General features: G+C 44.6%; 1 pseudogene; it reads right to left on the minus strand.

Annotated features, from left to right (window-relative positions):
* LOC139266149 (sodium- and chloride-dependent neutral and basic amino acid transporter B(0+)-like) overlaps positions 1 to 24035 on the minus strand; it is a 185667-nt pseudogene that overhangs the window by 103121 nt on the left and 58511 nt on the right.

Raw genomic sequence — 24035 nt, forward strand, 5'->3', positions numbered from 1 at the left:
AACCTGGGGACTGGGAGAAATTTAGAACTCAGCAGAGGAGGACAAAGGGTTTGATTAGGGCAGGGAAAATGGAGTATGAAAAGAAGCTTGCAGGGAACATTAAGACGGATTGCAAAAGTTTCTATAGATATGTAAAGAGAAAAAGGTTAGTAAAGACAAATGTAGGTCCCCTGCAGTCAGAATCAGGGGAAGTCATAACGGGGAACAAAGAAATGGCGGACCAATTGAACAAGTACTTTGGTTCGGTATTCACGAAGGAGGACACGAACAACCTTCCGGTTATAAAAGGGGTCGGGGGGTCTAGTAAGGAGGAGGAACTGAGGGAAATCCTTATTAGCCGGGAAATTGTGTTGGGGAAATTGATGGGATTGAAGGCCGATAAATCCCCAGGGCCTGATGGACTGCATCCCAGAGTACTTAAGGAGGTGGCCTTGGAAATAGTGGATGCGTTGACAGTCATTTTCCAACATTCCATTGACTCTGGATCAGTTCCTATGGAGTGGAGGGTAGCCAATGTAACCCCACTTTTTAAAAAAGGAGGGAGAGAGAAAACAGGGAATTATAGACCGGTCAGCCTGACATCGGTAGTGGGTAAAATGATGGAATCAATTATTAAGGATGTCATAGCAGTGCATTTGGAAAGAGGTGACATGATAGGTCCAAGTCAGCATGGATTTGTGAAAGGGAAATCATGCTTGACAAATCTTCTGGAATTTTTTGAGGATGTTTCCAGTAGAGTGGATAAGGGAGAACCAGTTGATGTGGTATATTTGGACTTTCAGAAGGCGTTCGACAAGGTCCCACACAAGAGATTGATGTGCAAAGTTAGAGCACATGGGATTGGGGGTAGTGTACTGACATGGATTGAGAACTGGTTGTCAGGCAGGAAGCAAAGAGTAGGAGTAAATGGGTACTTTTCAGAATGGCAGGCAGTGACTAGTGGGGTACCGCAAGGTTCTGTGCTGGGGCCCCAGCTGTTTACACTGTACATTAATGATTTAGATGAGGGGATTAAATGTAGTATCTCCAAATTTGCGGATGACACTAAGTTGGGTGGCAGTGTGAGCTGCGAGGAGGATGCTGTGAGGCTGCAGAGCGACTTGGATAGGTTAGGTGAGTGGGCAAATGCATGGCAGATGAAGTATAATGTGGATAAATGTGAGGTTATCCACTTTGGTGGTAAAAACAGAGAGACAGACTATTATCTGAATGGTGACAGATTAGGAAAAGGGGAGGTGCAAAGAGACCTGGGTGTCATGGTACATCAGTCATTGAAGGTTGGCATGCAGGTGCAGCAGGCGGTTAAGAAAGCAAATGGCATGTTGGCCTTCATAGCAAGGGGATTTGAGTACAGGGGCAGGGAGGTGTTGCTACAGTTGTACAGGGCATTGGTGAGGCCACATCTGGAGTATTGTGTACAGTTTTGGTCTCCTAACCTGAGGAAGGACATTCTTGCTATTGAGGGAGTGCAGCGAAGGTTCACCAGACTGATTCCCGGGATGGCGGGACTGACCTATCAAGAAAGACTGGATCAACTGGGCTTGTATTCACTGGAGTTCAGAAGAATGAGAGGGGACCTCATAGAAACATATAAAATTCTGACGGGGTTAGACAGGTTAGATGCAGGAAGAATGTTCCCAATGTTGGGGAAGTCCAGAACCAGGGGTCACAGTCTAAGGATAAGGGGTAAGCCATTTAGGACCGAGATGCGGAGGAACTTCTTCACCCAGAGAGTGGTGAACCTGTGGAATTCTCTACCACAGAAAGTTGTTGAGGCTAATTCACTAAATATATTCAAAAAGGAGTTAGATGAGGTCCTTACTGCTAGGGGGATCAAGGGGTATGGCGAGAAAGCAGGAATGGGGTACTGAAGTTGAATGTTCAGCCATGAACTCATTGAATGGCGGTGCAGGCTAGAAGGGCCGAATGGCCTACTCCTGCACCTATTTTCTATGTTTCTATGTTTCTATGTCCACCGGTACGCTCGCGGCCTTCCGCGAGAGGTGGGCACCGGAGGGACTGGAGTGCATCATCACGCCCGGCAACCAAATTTTAATTTGATTTTACGTTTTAAAGTTTAATTTGTTTTAATTGCCGGTGCTTTTAGTGTCCCCCTCCCCTTTTATAGGGGGCACTGGAAAAATTTGATTTTAGTGCCCAAAAAAAAAAAAAAAAGAAAAACACAAAAAAAAAACAAAAAAAGGAAAAAAAGGGCCTTGTAAATGTCTGGTGTGTCACCCAGGTCGGGTGGCACAGTTTAATGTTTTACGTTTTGCAGGTGAACTCCAAAAAGAGTTTCATGCACAAGGGCCCCCAGGTCCCTCTGCACTGCAGCATGTTGTAATTTCTCCCCATCAAATAATATTCCCTTTTACTGTTTTTTTTCCAAGGTGGATGACCTCACACTTTTCGACATTGTATTCCATCTGCCAAACCTTAGCCCATTCGCTTAACCTATCTAAATCTCTTTGCAGCCTCTCTGTGTCCTCTACACAACCCACTTTCCCACTAATCTTTGTGACATCTGCAAATTTTGTTACACTACACTCTGTCCCCTCTTCCAGGTCATCTATGTATATTGTAAACAGTTGTGGTCCCAGCACCTTTCCCTGTGGCACACCACTAACCACCGATTTCCAACCCGAAAAGGACCCATTTATCCCGACTCTCTGCTTTCTCTTAGCCAGCCAATTCTCGATCCATGCTAATACATTTCCTCTGACTCCGCGTACCTTTATCTTCTGCAGTAACCTTTTATGTGGCACCTTATCGAATGCCTTTTGGAAATCTAAATACACCACATCCATCGGTACACCTCTATCCACCATGCTCGTTATATCCTCAAAGAATTCCAGTAAATTAGTTAAACATGATTTCCCCTTCATGAATCCATGCTGCTGCGTCTGCTTGATTGCACTATTCCTATCGAGATGTCCCGCTATTTCTTCCTTAATGATAGCTTCAAGCATTTTCCCCACTACAGATGTTAAACTAACCACCTATAGTTACCTGCCTTTTGTCTGCTCCCTTTTTTAAACAGAGGCGTTACATTAGCTGCTTTCCAATCCGCTGGTAGCTCCCCAGAGTCCAGAGAATTTTGGTAGATTATAACGAATGCATCTGCTATAACTTCCGCCATCTCTTTTAATACCCTGGGATGCATTTCATCAGGACCAGGGGACTTGTCTACCTTGAGTCCCATTAGCCTGTCCAGCACTACCCCCCTAGTGATCGTGGTTGTCTCAAGGTCCTCCCTTCCCACATTCCTGTGACCAGCAATTTTTGGCATGGCTTTTGTGTCTTCCACTGTGAAGACCGAAGCAAAATAATTGTTTAAGGTCTCAGCCATTTCCACATTTCCCATTATTAAATCCCCCTTTTCATCTTCTAAGGGACCAACATTTACTTTAGTCACTCTTTTCCGTTTTATATATCTGTAAAAGCTTTTACTATCTGTTTTTATGTTTTGTGCAAGTTTACGTTCGTAATCTATCTTTCCTTTCATTATTGCTTTCTTAGTCATTCTTTGCTGTCGTTTAAAATGTTCCCAATCTTCTAGTTTCCCACTAACCTTGGCCACCTTATACGCATTGGTTTTTAATTTGATACTCTCCTTTATTTCCTTGGTTATCCACAGCTGGTTATCCCTTCTCTTACCATCCTTCTTTTTCACTGGAATATATTTTTGTTGAGTACTATGAAAGAGCTCCTTAAAAGTCCCCCACGTTTCCTCAATTGTGCCACCTTTTAATCTGTGTTTCTAGTCTACTTGAGCCAACTCGGCCCTCATCCCACTGTAGTCCCCTTTGTTTAAGCATAGTACGCTCGTTTGAGACACTACTTCCTCACCCTCAATCTGTATTACAAATTCAACCATACTGTGATCACTCATTCCGAGAGGATCTTTTACAAGGAGATCGTTTATTATTCCTGTCCCATTACACAGGACCAGATCTAAGATCGCTTGCTCCCTTGTAGGTTCTGTAACATACTGTTCTAAGAAACAATCCCGTATGCATTCTATTAATTCCTCCTCAAGGCTACCCCGTGCAATTTGATTTGACCAATCGATATCCCCCATGATTACTGCCGTTCCTTTTTCACATGCCTCCATTATTCCCTTGATTATTGCCCGCCCCACCGTGAAATTATTATTTTGGGGCCTATAAACTACGCCCACCAGTGACTTTTTCCCCTTACTATCTCTAATCTCCACCCACAATGATTCAACATTTTGTTCATTAGAGCCAATATCGTCTCTCACAACTGCCCTGATATCTTCCTTTATTAACAGAGCTACCCCACCTCCTTTCCCTTCTTGTCTATCTTTTCGAAGGGGTGGAGAAACTTGGAAACTGAAGAACTGTCAGTTTAACATCAGTTGTGGGGAAGTAACTGGAACAGGGACAGAGTGGTTGAACATTTGAACAAGTGTGAGCTGATCAAAGAGTGTCAGTGTGGATTTGTGAAGAATGGATCATGTCTGACTAATCTAGTTGGATTATTGAGGAGGGCACTAACATGGTGGATAGGTGAGTGTCCATGGGCTCAATTTTCCACATTGCTGATTTTTGCCACAGTTGTCAAGGCATGTCCGATTTTTTTAGTGCCAGACTGCGCAAAAAAAAGTTCCAAGTTTTGCCGGAATAAGCTTTTAATTTGGAGCGACACAGATTGTCTTTAAGCTGTGGGTGGAGCTTTAGGTCTGCGCCGAAAATTGAGGTTGCCAGGGTAATGAGGGATGCTCTGAAGGGCTGAGGCTGGAAAGTGAAACATACAAGATGCAACAAGACCTAAGCAATTGTAGAGCCCTGGTACCAGCGCTATCCTGGGCCGAAAGAAACTCCCTGTATTGCTCCTATCCCGGGCCGAATCGCTCCCCACCAGTGCCACTCCTATCCCGGGTCGAAAGGAACCCCCAGTACTGCTCCTATCCCAGGCCGAAAGGAACCCCCGGTGCCGCTGGTATCCTGGGCCGAAAGGAACCCCTGGTGCCGCTGCTAACCCAGGCTGAAAGGCCCCTCCCCCGCTGCTCTTAACCCGGGCTGAATGGCATATAAAAAAATTCCCGGATTCTACATGATAGGTGTGCCTGTGCACTTTCAGAACTGCTTGTGAGTAGAAAAATCGAAGCTGCAATATGGATCATGGGACAAAGATCAGGAATTTTCTTCCAGATGAAACTGAGGCCCTGGTTTCTATCATTGAGAGCAGAAGGCATGAGCTTCAGAACAAAAGTCCAGTTAAACTAAAGCCAAAAGAAATAAACAAATGTTGGGACAAAGTTGGAGATGATTTCTCTGCAATGGTGACCACCCAGAGGACCGGCAGGCAGTGCAAAAAGTGGCAAGACCTTGGCTAAATAGTTTGTGTAAGTAATATTTTCATTTCTGCACTGGAATTACAATTGTAAATGTGACCATCTGTGTGTGTGCCACCACAGCAGACACCTCTTAAAAAGTTCTATTTTATCTTTGCAGAGGATGGTGCACAACAACAGACAGCGAACACGAACTGGAGGAGGTTCAGCAAATGAGCACCCACTGACACCTCTGGAAGCGAGGATCGCTGGTATGATTGGTGCTGACTCTAGAAAGTCAACAACCAGTGCACAAGCTGGGCCCAGCTTACAGAGGGTAAGTCCTCATTCATCGTAGTCTTTCAAATGAGCCTGCGCTGTGTGAGCCTACTCATGCCACCCTGCTCCCTCCCCTGCTGCTAACCGATCGTCTGCTTGGTTATATTTTGCAGAAGTTGCGCCCATTCCTGAGGAATCATTAGCCCTTGCCACAGAAGAACAATCATTTGTGGAGGAGCCTGACCAGGTTGAAGTCTTTAATGCAGAACTTCCACAGGAAGATCAGGATGAGGATGAGCAGGGGGATTGGGAAGGTCCCAATATTGAGACCGTGACACTGAATCTGGAGGAGGTGGTGCTGCACAGGGATGTGCAATCCCTTTCCAGATGGTTACAAGTGACGGGACATTTCATCGTGTCCCACAGTCCAAGGTTGAGGGTCCCAGTGGGTTGCAGTGAGCCACACCCAGAGTGAGGAGGGGAAGGAGAGCTCGAGAGCGCTCTCTTGAAATGCAGGATCCAACAGACGTGGTTCAGCTCATGGCAATGAGTGGAGGGAGCATTGAGTTTACCCAATCACTCCTGGACACCATGGGTGAGGTGGGTCATGAGATAGCGGGATTGTCGTCATATGTAACAACACTCTCGGGAGAAATGGGAACACTGTCAGGGCAGATTAGGGAGGGAATTTCGGAGGTAGCTGATGGACTGTCGGGGCAGATTATGGAGGGAATGTCGGAGGTAGCTGCTGCAATAAGGGAACACGCCCAGGTTGTCATTGCGGCGAATGACGGAATCACCTGCTGCCACTCACACTCCAATCTCCAGTCCAACCTCAGGTCATGTGCCAGTTCATTCACAGGCCGGGAAGAGGCTGGAGGCCCAAGCTGGGCCTTCCACAATGCTGTCTCTTAGGTCTGCCCACACCCGCCAACAAAAAATGCATTGTCCCGAGATGCTCAGAAAAAGCAGCTTGGTTCCAGTGGGAGAAGGCCTGCGCCACCGGCCAAGGGTAGAGGCAACAAGGGCAAGTGCAGCAGGCAGTCTTAGAATTAGGGAGAGGAGAGATCGCTGCAGCTCAAGTTTGCTGCTGTTGTTCTTGTTACTGTTGTTCTTATGTTATTGTTATTTAATTGATCCTAATTGAAAAGTTTCAAGTTTGTAAATAATGTAACTTGAAAAGCTTAAAGTTTGTAAGTGATCTTAATGGAAAAGTTTAAAGTTTGTGACAAAAATATTTTTATTTAAGTTAAGTACAAGTGTAAAAATGTTTAATAAACTTAATTATTTTTTCAATTAAACCAGAATCATGAACATCATTCTTTAAATTAACACAACTGTCAACATGGTGAATGATCCAATGTTCCGCTCAGCCTTCATTCAGCAAAGCGTTCAAGGATTAGCCGCTGATGCAAGGCTCTTGCAATAGCTATAGGTGCACGAGGGCCCGCCCTCCTCCGCCGGAGTGTGGTAATGTGGAACATGTTGTACTGACGCTCAGCTTCTGTCCGGGTATTGTGTGGCTGCTGCTGAAAAATGGCAGATATAGCGCTCTCGCGTAAGATGAATGCATCATGGGTGCTCCCTGGCTATCTGGCATCAACTGCCATGATCCGATGCATGTCGTCGCAGACCGGCTGGACATTTAGTAAGTGGAACCCTTTTCTGTTCCTGTAAATCGCTGAATCGTTCAAAGGTGCTCACAAGGCGATGTGGGTACAGTCAATCGCACCCTGTACCTTGGGGAAGCCAGCAATCCTCAAAAAGCCCACAGCCCTTTACGCATTGCGGTCATGGGGATCTTGATGTAGTTGTCCCTGTGGGCATACAGTGCAGTAGTCACCTGTCGAATGCAGCTATGTGTCGCATGCTGCAAGATGCCTGAAAGGAGCCGGAGGCATAGAAGGCAAGTGCTGCAGTCACCTTGACCTCTATGGGTAGTACAGTCCTCCTCCCGCTTCTAGGCTGCAGGTCTGCTCTGATAAGTTGGCAGATCTCTGTGATCACCTCCTTCCGAAAGCGCAGCCTGAAAATGCAGTCTGCCTCACTCAGGTGCAGGTTATGAGCGCCTCTCCCTGTACACCCGATGCAGGTAAGGTCTCCTCGCCATCAATCTTCGAGCACTCTGGTTCCTGGGATCTTGTTGTCTTATTAATCTTCTCCTTTGCATAGCCATGATGCAAAACGCTCTTACTAAAGTAGGCATTGTTAGGATCACCCCCATTGTTTTTTCTTAGTTGCAAATGAAATGAAACTACTCACAGACAGCACTCACATCTTCCCTCTCTCTGCAAAAGGTTGACGCCCTAGTCCATGGACCACATCCTGTCTGCGCATGCCCCCGGTGCCACTGCTATCCCGGGCCAAATGCCCCTGCCCCCCTCCCCCCCCACCCGTGCCACTGTTATTCCGGGCCGAAAGGCCACCCCACCCCCAGTGCCTCTGAATTTATCCTGTAGTGTCATTGCTGATTTTTCTCTCCCCAAGAAATTTTATTTTCATAACAGGTGTAAGCATTCCAAGAGCCTAATTTTTAAAAATTGATTTGTCTCTTTGTAAACTCAACCATGACCCCATGATGTGAATATATGGAGGATGTAACAGGCCAGAAAGAAATGGCAGAAAGACTGCTTGTGACGTCTCAAAAGCATCCCAGAGGTTCTCTTGATTGCACCTGTAGTGCACCAATGTACCTAAGAGTTTTCCTCAGTGGATTATATGAATTTACAATCAGAGCCATTGGTGTTGCTGCTATCCTGGGCAAAATGTCCTCCCGCCCCTGGTGCCGCTGCTATCCTGGGCCAAAAAGCCCCCCCCCCCCCCCCCACCCAGTGCCACAGCTAGCCGTGTCTTCAGAATGGCTAAAACAATGGTGCCTTCTCTGCGCTGATTCACTCTTCTCTGCGCCGATTTTCTTAAATGTAGGTAAGGTTTTTCAGAAGGGTGCAGTGTGTCATTTTTGAAAAAAAATCATACCTGGCCAAACTCGCTTCAATGGCCAGAAATGGCGCACCTGGCAGGTTCCGCTCCCAGTGACGTAAAAAAATCGGACGCAAGTACTTTCGGATGGCGCAGAAACTTTGACGAAACTTGCAAATTTTAGTCTGCTCCAAAAAAACAGCGCAGAATGGTGGCAAAAATTCATATGGATGTTAACTATATAGACTTTCAAAAGACATTCGATAAGGTTTTGCATAAGAGATCATCAGGAAAACTAAAAGCGCACAGAATTGGAGGTGATCTTGTGACATCAGTTAGTAATTAGCTGGGAGACAGAGCAGGGAACAAAGGGACTATATGTTGATTGTCAGGAATTAACAAGTGATGTTTGCCAGGGATTTGTTCTGGTGCCTGAGCTTTTCATCATATATATATAAAAGGCTTGAATGAAGGAATAGAGAATGGTGTATCCAAGTTTGCAAATGACACTAAGTTAAGGGCAACAGTAAGTTGTGTAGATAGGAGTAGGAAGTTACAAATAGAAGTACAGATTAAGTGAGTGGGGAAATTGTGGCAGATAGAATTCAATGTGTGGAAGTATGAAGTCATCCACTTTGGATCCAAAAAAACACAAATTGGGAGATTTTTTTAATAGCAAGAGACTAGGGACTGTGGCAGAGCAAAGGGATTTGGGTGTCCATATACAGAAATTAGTAAATGTAATCAGAAAGGTGAATGAATGTTGGCCTTTAGCTCAGGGGTCTGCAATAAAAAAGGAGGAAGTTCTGCTTCAGTTGTACAGAGCCTTAGTCAGACCCCATCTGAAGTGCTGCCTTCAGTTTGGGCACAGTACCTCAGAGGTGGTATAGCACATATTCACTGGAATAATGCCAGAGTTTCTGATCACAGATTACATAAAACTGGCTTGAATGCTCTTGAGTTTAGCAGCTTGAAGAGTGATCTAATAGAGGTGTTTTAAATGATAAATAATTCAATAGTGTAGATGCAGGGAAACTATTTCATGTTTTGTGACAATCTATAAAAAGATGACATGATCTTAAAATTAGAGCGAGGCGTATCCCGAGTGAAATTAGGAAGCAATTATTCTCACAAAGGGCAGTGGAAATCTTGAATTCTCTTATCAAATGGCTGTGGATGCTGGGTGAATTAAAACTTTCAAGTCTAAGATTGATAGATTTTCATTAGGTACGATAACAAGGGATATGGAGCAAGCTCGAGAGGCTGAATAGTCTACTCCTGTTCCTATGTTTATAGCAGCTACCAGGAAACCTGGTGGAGACCTCCATGATGTGCTGCACGTCATCATACACCGGCTGGATATTCAGACAACTAAACGCTTTTGGTCCAATGTTTATATCTTATTTCTGTGTTCATAATTCTCTGGAATTATTTAATAGATGAAGACAAGCTGAACATTAATGACAAGCAATTTATTGCAAATAGTTATGCTTTTAACTACATAAATGCAAAAAAGTCTTGAGTCCATCTGACTTCAGATGTCAAACTTTTGTTACATGTGCAGTGTTGTGTATGGAGGAAGAGTCAGACTGAACACTGTGAGCTCAAAGTAAAGTGTGACCTTAGTCTTTTATTGCAGATCTCCAGAGTGCCTCTCCAACCTGTGAAGCATCCTTAAATACCTGTGCTCCCAAGGGATTACGGGATCCCTTGGGACTCCAGGGGTTGAGCCCGCTGGTGGTTGTACAGAGTAAATACAAGTTTACGTTTATAACCACACTCCCTCCCCCAAAGTCAATAGTGTAACTATTTACAATGTGAGTCGATCTGGGGCCCTTCTTGCCCTGGCTGATCGTCTCGATGTGAAAGCTGGTGTTGTTGAATCATTTATTGGGCCCTTGCTGGGCTGCTGTGCAGCTGGCCTTGCTGGGGTGCCTGGTGTGTTGTGCCCTGCTGGGTTGCTGTGGATGATGGGTTCTGCTTCCTAGTCAACCGTGGTGCCGGTTCCCACTGGTGTGTATGTTGAAGGATCAAAAAAGGTAGGGTCCAAGGTGGGTTGCTCAGGATAGACGTGAATCCGAGTTTGATTTGGTCCAAGTGTTTCCGGTGAATGAGTCCATTTGAAAGTTTGACACGAAACACCCTGCTCCCCTCTTTGGCCACGACAGTGCCGGGAAGCCACTTGGGATCTTGTCCATAATTTAATACAAATACTGGATCATCAATTTCAATCTCGCGTGACACATCATGGTATGCACTTTGTTGAAGCCGCCTGCTCTCTACCTGTTCATGTACATCAGGGTGAACTAACGAGACTTGTCTTAAGTGCCCTTTTCATGAGCAGTTCAGCAGGTGGGAACCCAGTGAGTGAGTGGGGTCTTGTGCGGTAGCTAAGCAGGACTCGGGATAGGCGAGTCTGCAGTGAGCCTTCAGTTACCCTCTTCAAGCCTTGCTTGATGGTTTGCACTGCTCTCTCTGCCTGACCATTGGACGCTGGTTTAAACGGGGCAGATGTGACATGTTTGATCCCGTTACGGGTCATGAATTCTGTGAACTCAGCACTGGTAAAACATGGCCCATTGTCGCTCACCAGGACATCGGACAAGTCGTGAGTGGCAAACATGGCCCGCAGGCTTTCAGTAGTGGCAGCGGATGTGCTAGCCGACATTATCTCACATTCAATCCACTTGGAATACGCGTCTACAACCACAAGGAACATTTTACCCAAGAACGGGCCTGCATACTCAATGTGTACTCTTGACCACGGTTTGGAGGGCCAAGACCATAAACTTAGCGGCGCTTCCCTGGGTACATTGCTTAACTGTGAGCATGTATTACACCTATGAACGCAGGACTCTAAGTCTGCATTGATACCGGCCCACCACACGTGGGATCGGGTTATTGCTTTCATCCTTACGATGCCTGGGTGGGTACTGTGGAGGCCATTGATGAAGCTGTCTCTGCCCTTCTTGGGGACCACTACTTGATTTCCCCACAGAAGGCAGTCTGTCTGTATAGACATTTCATCTTTGCGCCGCTGGAACAGCTTTATCTCTTCCTGCATTTCCACTCGGACACTGGACTAGCTCCTGTGAAGCACACAGCTTTTGACTAGAGATAATAAAGGGTCCTGGCTTGTCCAGGTTTTGATCTGCCAGGCAGTGATGGGTGATTGCTCACTCTCAAATGCTTCCATAACCATGGCTAGATCTGTGGGCTGCGCCATTTCCCACCTCCGTGGTGGTCAACGGCAGCCTACTGAGAGCATCGACGCAGTTTTCGATGCCTGGCCTGTGGCAGATGGTGTAGTGGTATGCGGACAACGTGAGCGCCCATCTCTGGATGCGGGCCGATGCATTAGTATTTATCCCTTTACTCTTGGAAAACAGGGATATAAGTGGCTTATGGTCAGTTTCCAATTCGAATTTTAGCCCAAACAGATATTGATGCATTTTCTTTATCCTCATAGATACACGCTAACACTTCTTTCTCAATCATGCTGTAGGCTCTCTCAGCCTTAGACAGACTCCTGGATGCAGAAGCAACTGGTTGCAGTTTCACAAAATCATTAGCTTGTTGCAATACACACCTAATGCCATATGATGACGCATCACATGCTAGTACCAAACGTTTACATGGATCATACAACACAAGTAATTTGCTGAGCATAACAATTTTCTCGCTTTTACAAAGGCATTTTCTTGGCTTTTGCCCCAAACCCATTGATCCCCTTTTCGTAGTAAGACATGCAGTGGTTCTAACAGTGTGCTGAGACCCAGTAAGAAGTTACCAAAGTAGTTCAGGCGTCCCAGAAATGAACGCAGCTCCATCACGTTCTGTGGTCTCGGTGCATTCTCGATTGCCTCCGTCTTCGCGTTGGTGGGCCTGATGCCATCCGCCGCAATCCTCCTTCCCAGGAACTCCACTTCAGGCACCAGGAAAACGCACTTCGAGCGTTTTAACCTGAGCCCCACGTGGTTGAGTCAACTAAGAACCTCCTCCAGGTTCTGCAGATGCTTAACTCTGTTCCAACCTGTGACCAAGATGTCATTCTGGAAGACCACGGTATGCAGGACCGACTTCATTAAGCTTTCCATGTTTCTCTGGAATATTGCCGCCGCCGATTGGATTCCAAATGGGCACCTGTTATAAACAAAAAGACCTTTGTGCGTGTTGATGCAGGTGAGGGCCTTCGATGATTCCTCCAGTTCCTGCGTCATGTAGGCTGAAGTCAGATCCAGCTTCGTGAATGTCTTTCCTCCCGCCAGCGTTGCAAAGAGGTCGTCGGCCTTTGGTAGTGGGTATTGGTCCTGCAGGGAGAAACAATTGATAGTTACTTTGTAATCGCCACAGATTCTGACAGTGCCATCTCCCTTGATGACTCGGACGACAGGACTGGCCCACTCGTTGAACTCGATCGCGGAAATGATGCCCTCTCTTTGCAACTGGTCTAGCTCGATCTCTACCCTTTCTCTCATCATGTATGGTACTGCTCTTGCCTTGTGATGGATGGGTTGCGCCCCCGCAATTAGGTGGATCTGCACTTTTGGTCCTTGGAATTTCCCGATGCCTGGTTCAAACAGCGACGGAAATTTGTTTAAGACCTGGGCACACGAAGTGTCGTCAGCAGGTGATAGCACTCGGATGTCGTCCCAGTTCCAGCGTATCTTTCCCAACCAGCTCCTGCCGAGCAGCATGGGACCATCGCCCAGTACCACCCAGAGTGGTAGCTTGTGCACCGCTCCATCGTAGGAGACCTTTACGGTAGTACTGCCGATTACAGGTATCAGTTCTTTCGTGTAAGTTCTTAGTTTGGTGCGAACTGGAGTTAAGATTGGCCTTGAGGCCTTGTTGTACCACAACCTTTAGAAAGTCTTTCTGCCCATGATGACTGGCTCACGCCCATGTCCAGCTCCATTGACACCAGGAGTCCATTTAGTTCAACATTCAGCATTATCGGGGGACAATTTGTGGTGAATGTGTGCAACCCATGTACCTCTGCCTCCTCGATCTGAGCCTCTGGTTCATCGTGATCCTCCATAGATCTGTCCTTCTCTGCAACATGGTGCTTTTCAGGTTTAACAAGCTTTGCAGCTCGCCTGCATTCGTTGGAGGTGTCCCATTGTTCTACAACCCTTGCAAACATACTCTGAATCGGCATGAATGGAAACGAGGATCTCCCCCACAGCGCCAACAAGGTGTTAATGGCCTTGCATTCATCACCCTTGATGGTGGACTCTGAGACATCTGCGGACGTGTAGCTGCAGGTATGTGTGACCTGCCCTGTACGTTACAATTCGAAAACAACATCACTTTGTTCACAGTACTTGTAGCAGCACTTGTGTGCTGAAAGATTTGCTTCATATTGTCACTGGTGGCAATAAACGCCTGGGCTATCACTATGGCCTTACTCAAGGTTGGGGTCTCGACAATCAAAAATTTGTGAAGTATAGTTTCGTGGCCAATGCCAAGTACAAAAAAGTCTTTGAGCATATGCTCCAAATGTCCTTCAAATTCGCAATGTCCTGCAAGGCATCTTAGCTCGGCGACATAACTCGCCACTTCCTGGCCTTCAGACCTTTCGTAGGTGTAGAACTGGTACCTCGCCATCAGAACATTTTTCCTTCGGGTTCAAATGCTCGGACCAGTGTGCACAAATCGTCGTAAGATTTCTCAGTGGGTTTCGCTGGAGTGAGCAGATTCTTCATGAGGCCATACGTTGGTGCCCCACAGACGATGAGGAGGATCACCCTTCTGTGATTAGTTTGGCAACGCTCTCTTTCCCATCTAGCTCGTTGGCTACGAAGTATTGGTCGAGTCGCTCCACAAAAGTTTCCCAATCATCTCCCTCCGAGAATTTCTCCAGGATGCGCACTGTTCTCTGCATCTTTGGGTTCGCTATCTGTATCTCGTCGCCAGTTGTTGTGTATGGAGAAAGAGTCAGACTGAACACTGTGAGCTCAAAGTAAAGTGTGACCGTAGTCTTTTATTGCAGATCTCCAGAGTGCCTCTCCAACCTGTGAAGCCTCCTTAAATACCTGTGCTCCCAAGGGATTATGGGATCCCTTGGGACTCAAGGGGATGAGCTCTCTGGTGGCTGTACAGAGTAAATACAAGTTTACATATATAACACAGAGGGTAATGGTTGATGGGTGATTTTGTGACTTGAAGGCTGTTTCCAGTGGGGTTCCGCAGGGCTCAGTACTAGGTCCCTTGCTTTTTGTGGTATACATCAATGATCTAGACTTGAATATAGGGGGTATGATTAAGAAGTTTGCAGATACTAAAATCGGCTGTGTGGTTGATAAAGAAGAAGAAAGCTATAAACTGCAGGAAGATATCAATCAACTGGTCAGATGGGCAGAACAGTGGCAAATGGAATTTAATCCTGAGAAGTGTGAAGTACTGCATTTGGGGAGGGCTAACAAGGAAAGGGAATACGCATTAAATGGTAGGACACTGAGAAGTGTAGAGGAACAAAGGGAGTGCATGAACATAGATCCCTGAAGGTAGCAGGCCAGGTAGAAAAGGTGGTTAAGAAGTCATCCGGAATGCTTGCCTTTATTAGCCAAGTCATAGAATACAAGTGCAGGGAGGTTATGCTTGAACTGTATAAAACACTGGTTAGGCCACAGCTAGAGGTTTCAGATCGATAACCTTTTATCAGAACTGGAAAAAGTTAGAGATGTAACAGATTTTAAGCAAGTGCAGAGGCAGGGAAAGGGGGAGGAGAGATATGAACAAAAGGGATGGTCTGTGATAGGTAGAAGGTAGGAGTGATTAAATGACAAAATATATGATTGTACAAAGCAAAAGGAGATGGTAATGGGACAAACAAATAAACAAAAGATGGTTCTAGAAGAGGTGTAAATGGGATTGGCAGAATCATCAACCGCTACCAATGGAAAAATAGGGGCAGAGATTATGGTCTGAAATTGTTGAACCCAATGTTGATTCCAGAAGGCTGTAAAGTGCCTAATCAAAAGATGAGGTACTGTTCCTTGAGCTTACATTGAGCTTCGTTGGAACAGTGTAAGAGGCCGAAGTCAGAGTGAGAGTGGAGCGGAGAATTAAAGTGACAGGAAGCTTGGGGTCACGCTTGCGGACTGAATGGGGGTGTTCTTCAAAGCGGTCACCCAATCTGCGTTTGGTCTCCCCAATGTAGAGCAGACTGCATCTTGAGCAGTGAATACAGTATACTAAACTGGAAGAAGTTAAAGTAAATCACTGTTTCACCCTGAAGGAGTGTTTCATCCAGTGGGAATGGAAGAGATAAAAGGGCAGGTGTAGCATCTTCTGCACTTGCACGGGAAGGGGCCATGAGAAGGGCAGGGGGTGTTGGGGGTGATTGAGGAGTGGACCAGAGTGTTGCAGTGGGAGTAGTGAAAGGAGAGGGGACAGGAAGATGTGTTTGGTGGTGGAATTACGCTGAAGGTGGCAGAAATGGTGGCGGATGATCCATTGAATGTGAAGGCTGGTTGGATGAAAGGTAGGAACAAGGGGAACACTAGCGTGGTTCTGGGAGGGAGGGGAAGGGGTGCGTGCAGAAGTGTGGGATATGGAACGGACATGGTTGAGAGCCATGTCATCTATGGTGGAGGGGAATCCTTGGTTGAGGAAAAAGGAAAATAAATTAGAAGCACTAGTATGAAAGGTGTCATCGTCAGAACAGATGTGATGGAGACGGAGAAAATGGGAGAATGGAATAGAGTCCTTACAGAAAGCAGGATGGGAGGAAGTTCAGTTCAGGTATCTGTGGGAGCTAGCTTACAGTGGATGTTTGTCGATAGCCTATCCTCAGAAATGGAGACAGAGAAGTCAAGGAAGAGAAAGAAAGAGTTGTAGATGGACCATGTGAAGGTGAGGGAAGGATGAAAAGGAAGCAAGATGAGTGGAATTTTCCAGATCAGAGCGAGAACAGGAAAGGGCACTGATAGTCATCAATGTACTGGAAAAAGGGGTGAGGGAGGGGACCAGAGTCGAATTGGGATAAAAAATGTACCACATAACCCACAAAAAGTCAGGCATAGCTAGGACCCATGCGGGTTCCCACAGCAACATCTTTTATTTGGAGGAAGCAACTTCTTTTATTTAGCTTAAATCTCTGTCTGATAAAGAAAATATAATCAGTATATTAATATGAATTCAACACTATTACTCATTTAAACTGGTGCTAAGCTTGTGTTGCTAAATAAACATTAACCTTGTAGCATTGGCACGGCTTTCCACACTGCATCAGGTCTGAGGTTGGCAAACTGCCCAAAGGAAGATTCCAAGAAAAACACTGGCATCCCAGCCAGTGCCAGCATGAGTGTGTAGGGAATAAGGAACGCACCTGGAAAATATAATAATGGGAGTTCAATGGAGCATAAAATTGGGTGGGGCTAAAACAGGTGTTCAAGCTGAACCCGCCAGGCAAGTTGGGTTAAAAATTACCCCTTATGTCTCCCTCTCTCTCTCGCGCTCTCTCTCTCTCTATCCATATATATATATATATATATATATATATTACTTCACTCTACAGAATAATCAATTTATCTTCATTCTCTCCTATTTCATTGGCCATATCATCATTCCTATAAGATTTTACGATGTGAATGTACATGGGAATGTACATGTGAATGGGAGATGTTCTGCTCTCAGCTACATTTCTGAAAGTTCAATAAATGAATTAAGTTACCAGGGAAATTCCCACCATGTAAAATTCTCTCTAACTGAATCAGAATGCTTTCCATCTCTTTAATTAAAGACATTGAGCAACCGTGTTACAATATTTTTACACTTTTGTACTTAGTTTCTATCGATCCAGTTTTGTGGGATGTAAAGAGCACCTGATACGAGCAACTATGATCCCAATATACAAACCCGAGCCCAGAGCTTGACTGGGAGACTGATAACCGAGGAAGTCAGATATTCTAAAAGGACAAAGAGTGTTAAAAAAACAAGCCTAAAGGCTCTGTGTCTCAATGCGAGGCGCATTCGTAATAAGGTGGATGAATTAATGGCGCAGATAGCTGTTAACGGATATGATGTAATTGGGATTACGGAGACATGGCTCCAGGGAAACCAAGGCAGGGAACTCAACATCCAGGGGTATTCAATATTCAGGAAGGATAGATGAGAGGAAAAGGTGGTGGGGTAGCGTTGTTGATTAAAGAGGACATTAACACAATAGCAAGGAAGGACATAAGCTTGGATGATGTGGAATCTGTATGGGTAGAGCCGCAGAACACCAAAGGGCAGAAAATGCTAGTGGGAGTTGTGTACAGACCACCAAACAGTAGTAGTGAGGTTGAGGGTGGCATCAAACAGGAAATTAAGGATGCATGCAATAAAGGTACAGCAGTTATCATGGGTGAGTTTAATCTGCATATAGATTGGGCGAACCAAACTGGTAGCAATACGGTGGAGGAGGATTTCCTGGAGTGTATAAGGGATGGTTTTCCAGACCAATACGTCGAGGAACCAACTAGAGCTGGCCATCCTAGACTGGGTGTTGTGTAATGAGAGAGGATTAATTTGCAATCTTGTTGTGTGAGGCCCCTTGGGGAAGAGTGATCATAATATGTTAGAATTCTTCATTAAGATGGAGAGTGACACAGTTAATTCAAAGACGAGAGTCCTGAATTTAAAGAAAGGTAACTTGGATGGTATGAGACGTGAATTGGCTAGGATAGACTGGCGAATGATACTTAAAGGATAGGCAATGGCAGACATTTAAAGGTCACATGGATGAACTTCAACAATTGTACATCCCTGTCTGGCATAAAAATAAAACAGGGAAGGTGGCTCAACCGTGGCTAACAAGGGAAATTAGCGATAGTGTTAAATCCAAGGAAGAGACATATAAATTGGCCAGAAAAAGCAGCAAACCTGAGGACTGGGACAAATTTAGAATTCAGCAGGGGCGGACAAAGGGTTTAATTAGGAGGGGGAAAATAGAGTATGAGAGTCAGCTTGCAAGGAACATAAACACTGACTGCAAAAGCTTCTATAGATATGTGAAGAGAAAAAGATTAGTGAAGATTTATAATGGGGAACAAAGAAATGGCAGACCAATTGAACAAATACTTTGGTTCTGTCTTCACTAAGGAAGGCACAAATAACCTTCTGGAAATACTAGGGGCCTGAGCGTCTAGCGAGAAGGAGGAACTGAAGGAAATCCTTATGAGTCAGGAAATTGTGTTAGGGAAATTGATGGGACTGAAGGCCGATAAATCCCCAGGACCTGATAGTCTGCATCCCAGAGTACTTAAGGAAGTGGCCCGAGAAATAGTGGATGCATTAGTCGTCATTTTCCAACATTCTATAGACTCTGGATCAGTTCCTATGGATTGGAGGGTAGCTAATGTAACCCCACTTTTTAAAAAAGGAGGAAGAGAGAAAACAAGGAATTATAGGCCAATTAGCCTGACATTGGTAGTGGGGAAAATGTTGGAATCAATTATTAAAGATGTAATAGCAGCGCATTTGGAAAGCAGTGACCGGATCGGTCCAAGTCAGCATGGATTTATGAAAGGGAAATCATGCTTGACAAATCTTCTAGAATTTTTTGAGGATGTAACTAGTAGAGTGGAAAAGGGAGAACCAGTGGATGTGGTGTATTTGGATTTTCAAAAGGCTTTTGACAAGGTCCCACACAAGAGATTAGTGTGCAAAATTAAAGCACACAGTATTGGGGGTAGTGTATTGACATGGTTAGAGAACTGGTTGGCAGACAGGAAGCAAACAGTAGGAATAATTGGGTCCTTTTCAGAATGGCAGGCAGTGACTAGTGGGGTACCGCAAGGTTCAGTGCTGGGACTCCAGCTATTTACAATATACATTAATGATTTAGACGAAGGAATTGAATGTAATATATCTAAGTTTGCAGATGACACCAAGCTGGGTGGCAGTGTGAGCTGTGAGGAGGATGCTAAAAGGCTGCAGTGTGACTTGGACAGGTGAGGTGAGTGGGCAAATGCATGCATGGCAGATACAGTATAATGTAGATAAATGTGAGGTTATCCACTTTGATGGCAAAAACAGGAAGGCAGAATATTATCTGAATGGTGACAGATTAAGAAAAAGGGGGGTGCAACGAGACCTGGGTGTCATGGTAATTCAGTCTTTGAAGGCATGCAGGTACAGCGGCAGTGAAGAAGGCAAATGGTATGTTGGCCTTCATAGCGAGAGGATTTGAGTATAGGAGCAGGGATGTCTTACTGCAGTTGTACAGGGCCTTGGTGAGGCCACACCTTGAATATTGTGGACAGTTTTGGTCTCCTAATCTGAGGAAGGACACTCTTGCTATTGAAGGAGTGCAGCGAATGTTCACCAGACTGATTCCCGGGATGGCAGGACTGACATATGAAGAAAGACTGGATCGACTAGGCTTATATTCACTGTAATTTAGAAGAATGAGAGGGGATCTCATAGATACATAGAAAATGCTGACGGGATTGGACAGGTTAAATGCAGGAAGAATGTTTCCGATGTTGGGGAAGTCCAGAACCAGGGGTCATAGTCTAAGGGTAAGGGGTAAGCCATTTAGGACCGAGATGAGGAGAAACTTCTTCACTCAGAGATTTGTGAACCTGTGGAATTCTCTACCACCGAAAGTTGTTCAGGCCAGTTCGTTAGATATTTTCAAAACAGAGTTAGATGTGGTCAGAGGGATCAAGGGGTATGGAGAGAAAGCAGGAATGGGGTACTAAAGTTGCAAAAATGATCAGCCATGATCATATTGAATGGTGGTGCAGGCTCGAATGGCCTACTCCTGCACCTATTTTCTATGTTTCTATTGTGCATTAAAGGTGCCTAATGTGACCAGTTCATGCATTTTAAACAATAACACTTTAAAAGGTATTTAAAAGTAATAAATCATCAGTTCTACACACCTGCCAAGGCTCATTCATTTAGGTTTTAAAATATGTATTTGGTATATCTCACTCTTAGCTATAAATATAAACTATCATCCTGTCACATCACCCACATCCCAAAATAAAAGATTCCATAAATAGCCAGCAGTTTAAAGCTGTGAGGTCCAATTCATTGCTTCTTATATCAGGAATGTTCAACCCTGTATTATTAATCTAGTGCAATAAAGGGTTCCCTGGTTAATTGAATTTAATATTATTTATAAATAAATTAATTGTTCACTGAATGTTCTTTATAAAACAACAAAATGTTCCCTTTATTTCTCCTTTCTCTCCCCTTTATTATGGATTTGACTCAGTACCTCCTCCATTTCTATAAGCCATGAAAGGAAATCGGCAGACATTGCCCAGACCCACAGCACAGCCAATTATTGAGAGCAAGTAGTCAGTCTTCGAGGACCAGTTGCCTCGTTCCACATTCTCGTCACTTTCGCCCACATGTTCATTGCTGGCAGCCTGGAGAAAGACAGGAAATGGCCGACTCAGAAGTTAAACTTTGTCAGACTTGAACTCCAGCAAAAAGTACAGTTTTCACCCACTACTGAATCACTGTGTTGTTCTCCACCCTGAACCACACAGAGAGCCTTTGCAAATCACAACGACTAAAATCAGCAAATCATCAGCACCACTCAGGGTTTTACATGAGTTTACTATCACTGTGTCCTGGGGAGATTGCATCTGATGGTCATTCTGTGAGAACCCAGATAAAGCCAATTCTCTCTTGGCCATTTCAGGACAATGATGAACGATTCTTCCACTTGCTCAGGGATTGGATGCAAACCTTGAGGAGGAACTTTTGTCCAAAAGTCTTCGTCCTTTGCACTGCTCTCGGACTCTGGTTAAGCATGATTCAGCTCCACACCAGGCAATGAGCCCAAATTTCCCCATGAGTTGCACCGTTTTTTTTGGTGTAACTTGATTTTTCTGGTGCATCTTTTAAATTGCAAATGTGGCCATTTAATTTGCGCCAGTGTAAGTGAGTTAGTTAGGTTTTTTGTTAGGTCAGTTTTTTTTTCCAAAAGGAGGCGTTCCCAGCCACTTACACCATTTATGCCAATTTGGCCAGAAAAAAGTTGTACTAAACTAACTTAGGGCAGCGTATGTGTCCACTTCTTATTGCAGAGAAAGACCTTACTTACAGTTAAGGAATCGTGCAAGTAACTACATATAAAGCACCACCAAGCACCAAACAAAGCACAAAAAGTAATAAGCAATTAATTAACAAATAAAATAGAAGCAACCCTGCACCTAGAGCACCAAGACCAAAGTAATAAGCAATCAATAAATAAAAAACAAAAAAATAGAAGGAATCCTGCACCTAAACAATATTTCAAGCACCACCAAGCACCAAACAAAGCACAAGCAGTAATAATCATTCAATAAAAACAAAGGACTGAAGTAAATAATTAAATTAATAAAATTAACAAATAAAGAGCTGAAGTAAATCCTACCTTCGGCCTGGGATGGGGAGAGAGAATGCGGCTGCTGCCCCACTGACTTTCAACCCTTTTCGGGCAGGAAATTTTTCCCTTTTTGCCCATTTTCCCTTTTTGCCCACTGACATCTTCAAAGAGCTTCACACATAAATTATTTGTAATACAACCTAACTGCATGTTGCTGGTTATTTATTGATATACAAGATGGGATGTAGGTTAAGCACATGGCTGTCACTGTATAAGTGCTTTTTTAACATGACAAGACCACCATCCAACCAAACAAACGCAAAGCCGCCCAGCATGGCAAGCGACGTCGCTACATGACATGCGTGACCGCACCCCCCCGCCCCACCATTCCCTATGCCTGATTTGTAACCTACGCCTGATTTTCTAAAGTGTAGACAAGGTTTTTTCGAACGTACAAAAATCTTCACTTACTCCATTCTAAGTTAGTTTGGAGTAAGTTTTCACTGCCTAAACTTTGAAAACAGGCATAAGTGGCCGGACACGCCCCCTTTTGAAAAAAAAATTCTGTTCCAAAGTGAAACTGTTCTAACTGACTAGAACTGGAGCAAATTAAATGCCGAGAATTCAAATTTCTAAGATACTCCGTTCTAAACCAGTTGCTCCAAAAAAACAGGAGCAACTCAGGCCGAAACTTGGCCCCAAGAAAAATAATTTTAAACTGAGAACATGATTTATTATATTCAGGTAAATGTTCCATTAATAAACACTTCTATGGTTTGAGAAGCTTCATTTCATTATATAAGTGTTTTTGTCAGTATCACAGAAGTAAATTTACAAATCCAGTCTGCCCAGGGAAGTGGGAAATTCTCTGAATCTGCTGCAGAGTAAAATTTCTCATTGTGTGCTAGGTTTTTAATGGGATAATCAATAAGGAATTATTTTGCCTGTCTCTTCACAAGAGACCTCAGAGTTTGAGCAATATGTTTGTGAAGTGTTTGATGAAAGGAGATCATTGTAGTACTGACTGGTATGATGAACAGTCATAATTCCAGCACTTATTCCTTAAAAGGCAGAAACCACTGATAAACTAAACGCACTAATGAAAAATACAGACCAAAGAAACAGAATTTCAAAAGTGAGCAATGGAAACGTTTGGTCCCTTGCAGAAAGAAACCAGAGGGTGCTTTGTTCCAAAGTATAAAGTTTTGATTAAGAATTTACATTATATGTAGTAAAGATGTTAAAATACAAGAGTACAATTATAACATACTAAAGAAGTGTTGGGATACACCCTGACAAAGCTTAACACCAACGTGGTTTTAAGATGCACTGTCGAAGGGCCTTGTGATAACACTTGAGTGGTCCAGTCTTGCTCTGAGAACATTCCAACATCTATGCTTTATGTCCGGACATATATACATTACAATCTCCCATCATTCTGCTGAACATTGAGCCCCGCTCCCTCCCTTTTTGGGCTCGCACATCAATCATTCTGTCTCAGGCTTTGCTTACTTCTGCACATTCCACAAGAAGGCAGAAGAACAGGTCAGTTGGGGCCAAATCAGTAGTAAACATAATTGATTTACTGCATTTATTGCCCATCCCTAATTGCCCTTGAGAAGGTGGAAGTGAGCCACGCTCTTGAACTGCTGCAGTCCTTGTGATGAAGGTACTCCCGCAATGGTGTTAGGAATGGAGTTCCAGGATTTTGACTCAGCAAGGATGAAGGAACAGTGATATATTTTCAAGTCAGAATGGTGTGTAACTTGGAGGGGAACTTGCAGATGATGGTGTTCCCATGCGCCTGCTGCCCATATTCTTCTCAGTGGTAGAGGTCATGGGTTTGGGAGGTGCTGCCAAAGAAGCTTTGGCGAGTTGCTGCAGTGCATCTTGTCGAGGGCAGACACTGCAAACATGTTGCGCCAGAGGTGGAGAAAGTGAATGTTGAAGGTGGTGGATGGGGTTCCAATCAAGCGGGCTGCTTTGTCCTGGTTGGTGTCGAGCTTCTTGGGTGTTGTTGGAGTTGCAGACATCCAGTTAAGTGGAAAGTATCCCCTTGCACTCCTGAGTTGTGCCCTGTAGATGGTGTAATGCCTTTGAGGAGTCAAAAGGTGAGACACACCACAGAATACCCAGCCTTTGACCCACTCTTATTGACACAGTATTTATGTGCCTGTTCCAGTTAAGTTTCTGGTCAATGGTGACCAGGATGTTGAT

This window comes from Pristiophorus japonicus, chromosome 6 (assembly GCF_044704955.1).
Source record: "Pristiophorus japonicus isolate sPriJap1 chromosome 6, sPriJap1.hap1, whole genome shotgun sequence".
Lineage (NCBI taxonomy): Eukaryota > Metazoa > Chordata > Chondrichthyes > Pristiophoridae > Pristiophorus > Pristiophorus japonicus.